The following is a 6,036-nucleotide window of genomic DNA, read 5'->3' as shown; positions in this document are numbered from 1 at the left end:
ACTGAATGTTCAAGAGATTACGTTGAACCTGGGTGCCTCAAGTTTGTGGAGTGGGACTGTGACTTTTTTTCTTTTTTTCTTTTTTTTAAAGGATCCTTGTATTCATCAAGATAAAATCCACCATACATGCATCCATTCAACTCCCATACTTACATGAAACTAAAACAAGGAAAGAAAAACAAAAACCCTAAAACAAACCCACCAAAATCCATCCATCTTCCCATTTCTTGACAGCGCAAGACTTTCATCAAGAAAATCCCCCACCTAACCTCCAAAACCATACAAAGTCCATCATTTGGATGGTATGAAGTTGGTATGAAGGACTTCCAACATTTTGGATGGTACTAGCTAGGGACAACAAAGACCATCCAGGTTTTCGTAGATATTGCGAATGTAATGTAATTTCTTCTTCTTTGGTTGTTCAAACTTCAATCACTTTCATAGAAGAATTAGGAGGTCGTGGGCCTCATACTTGCTTGAGATCTCCTCCACCTTGGAGCTATTGGTGTGTCCGTCTTCATCTTATTAATGATGATCTTAACCTTGGGTCTTAGTGGTAGGGGAATCGGGTGCCTTAGCACTTTCTTCCTCCACATAAGCATATTCATTGTAATATTAGGCATTTTTGAACTAGGATTCCTCAATATTATAAAGATTTATGTCAAAAACCGTCCTCTTGAGGATGCCATCTGCGCAGTACTTGAAGCATTGGTAAAGCATCAAAGGGAGGATGTTATAATGATGTGCTTGTACAGGCGGTCGAGCAGCAATTAAGTTATAGGTGGCAACTGTGTTGATGACCTAGCAGGTGACTTTAGTCACTAACTCACTGATATGAATGACGATGCAATTGTCCCCATATCTTGATTAAATTCCTAAATCATGGGACTGTTAGTCTGTACATTGCTTGGTCTTTTGGCTAAGATCAAGTGTAGTATCTGTTTTTATCAGTTTAATATCTGATATCGGCCATCTGGTCATATGATATTAATTAATTAATTTCTTATGGGGGAGGGCCCATCACAATAGCTTGCTGCTGGGACCCTCAAGTGCGGCCGATGTTTTTCACTACTGCACGGTCATGGCGCACCCCTACCTTTTTGTTTTTGGGGGTGATCATTTGAGTAATACGTTGGCGGCGCTCTGGTTGGTGTTTACAAGCAATTCAAGCATCCTCAAAAGGCAGTGCTGAAGCTTTGTGGTTGTTGGTAGAGAAGTGTGTTGCGTTTGGGCTCTTCTGCAGGTTTAGGCCTTGGTCGGTTTGTTAGTGGTTCTGATATAGAGCGGATCGCAGACACTTCATGGCAAAGATGGACCAAAGAAGGCCCCATCAGAGGCGGAAATGATCCAGACCGTCAGAACCTTAAAACAGTCGTATCTTGCAGATTGGGATGAGTTTTTTGATATATCATATATGATTTTAGGGTAGGAGAAGCTACTTTTGCTAACCAACCTGCTATGACGGGTTGCCCACGCAGGATTTGTGAGATTCTATCATATCGATGTTCAAAAGTGCCATTTCATTTTATTTTTACTATAAATAGTAAGTTTTAGTTTCGACTATAACTTTTGATCCTTTAGTCATGAACTGGGCTTAGAAAAGTTATGAGAATCCAAATTGGGCACTTACTATTTTTGACTGAAAACTATGAAGTGTAGTAAGAATGGAGACGGTCTATAAATAGTTAACTTACTATTTATAGTAAGTCACATTTTGAGGTTGTTTCAGTTACAGTTTGAGTCTCTAACACAGTCTTAAGTTTGAGCTTATTATTTAAAGGATTGTAATTTTATTTTTATCATCAATCAATTTATTAGAAATTATTTCTACTTTTATCCCTTGTGGATTCCATTAAGCTTCATGAGGAGTCCAAAGAGCTCCATGGATTCAGAGTACGTATCTCCTGTGGAAGACGGTGATTAACCTCATCACGTCCCTCCCTTTGTGGAGGTCCTATGAGGCATGATTTGGAGGTAGTGGAGTTGTAGAGTCTTTTATTTATTTATTTATTTAGTTGTAGAGTCTTTCTGGATGCCAGTCCAAGCTATCTGCTGTGGTTTTTCGGGTGGGATGGTGAGGCGATGGATGTTGTTTGTGCCTATGACCCTGCGCTAGGTGTTTTCTCAGGCAGTGGAGGATCAGCGCCTGCAGCTTCTTTTGGCCGAGGCTCAGCGTTTTTGGGTGCTGGCTCTTCTGTTCTCCGAGCCCTGTTCTCTCTTTGCATGCTATTGGCTGTGCCTCTGTTTGTTTGAATGTTTGAAGCTTGCTACTCTGCTTTGGAGTTTTGGGGCTATTGGAGTTGTGGAGTTGGGTTGTGGTCTGGGCTGCATTGTTTTCTGATTGGTTTGGGTCTTGCAGGTGCGGGCTGGGTGGGGTAAGGCTGTTTTCCGCTACGGTCTAGAGTGGGGTCAGTTGCTCTGGTTGAAGCTGCTATGGTTTGGCCGGAGAAGATCTGGTTTGGGTCTTGAGATGTGGCCTCTCTCATTGATTGTTGCTCTGCGTGAAATCACTTCTGCCTGGTTGGTCTCTAATAAGAATACGCCGTTGTCTTGTTGGATGATGTTATCCCTGTTTATGCTGCCTTTTCCTCTTCTTCTTTTTTTTTCTCGATTTGCTTTGGCATTTCTTCTAGTTAAGGTGCGGTTCATGGCTCCTTTGAGGTACTCTCTGAAATCTTCCCATGGCCCAGTTTTCTATCTCCTCATCCAGCAGAAACGTTGTCTTCAGTGGTGCAACGTGGTGGAGGGAGGGCAGCGACCCAATGTAATTGGCCATGGGTTTGATGGTGGTGGTGCAGTGGCCTAGTGTTTGTGCAGTTTCAGGCTATTTAGCTCGAGTTCTGAGCAGCGCCTGGAGTTACGTGAGGTTTGAGATGGTCCATGTTGAGCTGTTTCAGGAGTCTTTGAATTTCTCGGCTTTGTTACATCCTCTTCTTTTTATATAAACGGGGTTGAGCCCGCTCCTGTATAGCCCCATTAACGTAGTACTGTTATATGATAGGTGAGGTCCTTTTTCTGTTCTTTAAAAATATATATATATTTATTTATGGCACCACCTGAAAGATTATAAATCCAATTTTAATTAACAAACTTATAGATAGTGGGATCCTAATTTTCTAGTTGGTAAAAGGATAAAAAAAAAAAAAAAGAAGAAGAGGAAACTGTTATAAGGAGAGGCCACGACTCAATTGATGCTTACATGGCGTATATAGCCCATCACAAGGAGAGGCCTGTTATGCTCCTTTTCCCGAAGGTATTGGTGGTTTTGCACTTGGTGGCCTTCGATCTGCTCGCTGAGGCATCCTTTCTGTGACACGGGTTGTGTTGTCCTTCTCAACCTCCAGCTTGGCAAGGAAAACCTCTCGGGTTTCGTTATCCAAGAGGCGTGCACTAATGCTAGGATAGAGAAAGGTACAGGGTACTGCTGAAAATACAGGATTTTTTCTTGAGATGTGCCAAGATGTCGTACGGGAGCTTCCTGATGAGACCGGTTGTCCTCAATAAGATGCCTTGCCCTTTACCTTACTAGATTTTCTAGGGTTTGGCACCTGAGTGTTACTTATCATATGCTAGGCCCCTCAGTTGAGAAGCTGCTTCCTAGATTGGAGAGCCACTTGATTGGCCTCAGTTAGAGTGAAATCCCAAAGCTCTGGACATTGTATATTTGGATCCACTCTGTCCTTGGGTGAGAACCCTTGGGTATACCTTACATACAGATGATTACCCCAATCAAAACTCAGATGAGCTACCCAAATGGAACAATGTGAAATTATGCCTAAACCCTCTATATTCCACAGTATGGTTCATCTTTGTGAGCCACACCTGATGAATGGGTTTGAAACATACAGACCACAGTCGGCCTGCACACAAACCTAATGATTGACATCCAATCCGTATTCTTCCTTGTAGTGTGGCTCACCTAAGTTGTCCATTTGGCTATTTTTTCCATCATGGCCCAGCATTGATAGTTTATTAATTGATGGATGAGAGTGGATGTCACACAAAAAACATGGTGGCCCGCAAAAATTACGTGATTTAGATGATACATAAAACATGTGTTTAGAATAATTTTGTCCCACTACTTAGGCCTTTTAACAAATAAGTCGAAGAAAAATTTCTTCCAAATGTGTATACCCAATAGGTAGCTTTGTTTGGTAATAGAATATGTTTTAGAGATTGCATGGACGACACTCATTTTAGAGATTATATCTGTCACACTCTGAAAATCCATCCGATATAGAGTGTGCTTACGGTACATGACTTGTACACCAAGTGTACATAATTCCACAGTCACACCAAATGTACATAATTCATCCATATGATCACACCAAATGTACATAATTCAACTGTATAATAAGTGGAATTATGTACACTCAGTGTACAAGTAATGGACCGTAACTCAGGTCCAAGAGTGCATACTTTGTATTCGATTTTAGGGTTTTAAATGTTCCGTTCATCAAATATGATAATCTAAGGACATGCTATGCACAAAAGATAATATTAATCTAATAATCAAGCAGATCAAACTTGTATAAGAAAATTAAGCCATTAGAAAAATGCTCAACAATCCATATTCAATGTACTTTTGTGGCTCTTTCACTAGGTCGTGTTCTACGTATGAGCAGATTTGAAAAGGTCTTGGCAACGCCTCAAGTCATTCTTTTTTAAAAGAACTTAAGAAACAATTGATTTTGGTGCTGATCATAATAGATCCCGAAGAACTAGAATACAGTAGAGCCATCACTCCACTTCACACATGGCAAGGTGATGTGCAAATCAGTTCCACCAACATGCATGCAAGCCCTATAATGGATGGTTTGTCTGAAAAAATCACACCTATTAGACCATCCTTTACATAATATCTAACAGTGGAAAACAAAAATAGTTAGCAGTCAAATAAGTAGTGAGATAAGCTGTGCAAAAGTAATGGTTAGGATCGGTTCATGGATGCCATCCATCTAGTGGCAATAGATCAGGGGACCCAATCGATGCGTTACCCTGCCACGTGTTGCATGGAGAGATGGTTCTACCCAATCAGGATTCTTCGGACTATATTGTAACATCTCCCTCGTTTTGCAAGACAACCAAACACCTGAATGGAATCTAAAATTTATTTTGAAAATTAAAAGTGCACAAAAGCACCAAAAATCATAATGCCAGGCAGTCATTAGTTAACCTTTTTAAGTTAATTAATTTTAATGTTAGGGATTTTTACAGCAAAATTCGTCTAGAGTTCCAATTTCAATATTTTAAGCGAAAGAATTGCAAAAATCCCTTAGACTATTTTTATTTTTTTTTGGAAATAGCAATAAAGTTGAGAATTGTGAGGCCATTTGATTAGCGTATGCACCAGAACATGATGATCAACCAAACAAAACATTTGGCCTATAAAATTTTATTGAATGAATTACAAGTGAATTGTTCACCAAAAATGTGGTGTAAATAGCTTCTTCTTCTTCTTTTTTATATGGTGAGGCCCAACTAATGATTTGATCCACCATATTTTTCGTGTTCATCTGATCATCATGGTGGTGTGCATCTATTGGATGCCATGGATGTCATGCACATGCCAATTGGGTCCCACATTCTAGACTCTAAATTTAAAAAAAAAATTCTTCTTCTTTTTTTTTTTTTTTTTTAATTTATTAAATGAGGCGTTTTGGTAACTTCACCTCCAAAAACACTGGCCTGCAAATTTTCAGTTATACATGCATTATTTGGTAAAATCTGAATCACCTATAAATTTTGTGTGTGTGTGTGTGTGTGTGTGTGTGTATTAGGCAATCTTTTCCCTTATGCAAGTTTATATGTTTTCATTTTTATGATTCTTAGTCATTTTTATTGCAAAAAACTTCAATAATTCTGATTTTACCGAGTAATACCTCCACTGATTTGAAGTCCAAAAGCATTTTTTAGAATGAGATTACTAGAATGCCATTACACTTGTTTGTTTGTTTTTTTTTCTAGAAAGTGAGATTCTAGCATTATTAATGTGTCACATAGTATCATAGAAATCTGACCCGTCCAAGAAATACA

General features: G+C 39.4%; 1 non-coding gene across 1 annotated transcript; it reads left to right on the top strand.

The window, feature by feature from the left end:
• The first annotated feature begins 898 nt into the window (after positions 1-898).
• Positions 899-1,095, top strand: LOC131222228 (U2 spliceosomal RNA). The gene has a single exon (XR_009159936.1). It is a non-coding gene; the product is annotated as a U2 spliceosomal RNA (small nuclear RNA).
• The last annotated feature ends 4,941 nt before the right edge of the window (positions 1,096-6,036 follow it).

Source organism: Magnolia sinica, chromosome 12 (genome assembly GCF_029962835.1).
Source record: "Magnolia sinica isolate HGM2019 chromosome 12, MsV1, whole genome shotgun sequence".
NCBI classification, from domain to species: domain Eukaryota; kingdom Viridiplantae; phylum Streptophyta; class Magnoliopsida; order Magnoliales; family Magnoliaceae; genus Magnolia; species Magnolia sinica.
This window is presented reverse-complemented; position numbering and strand designations above follow the sequence as displayed.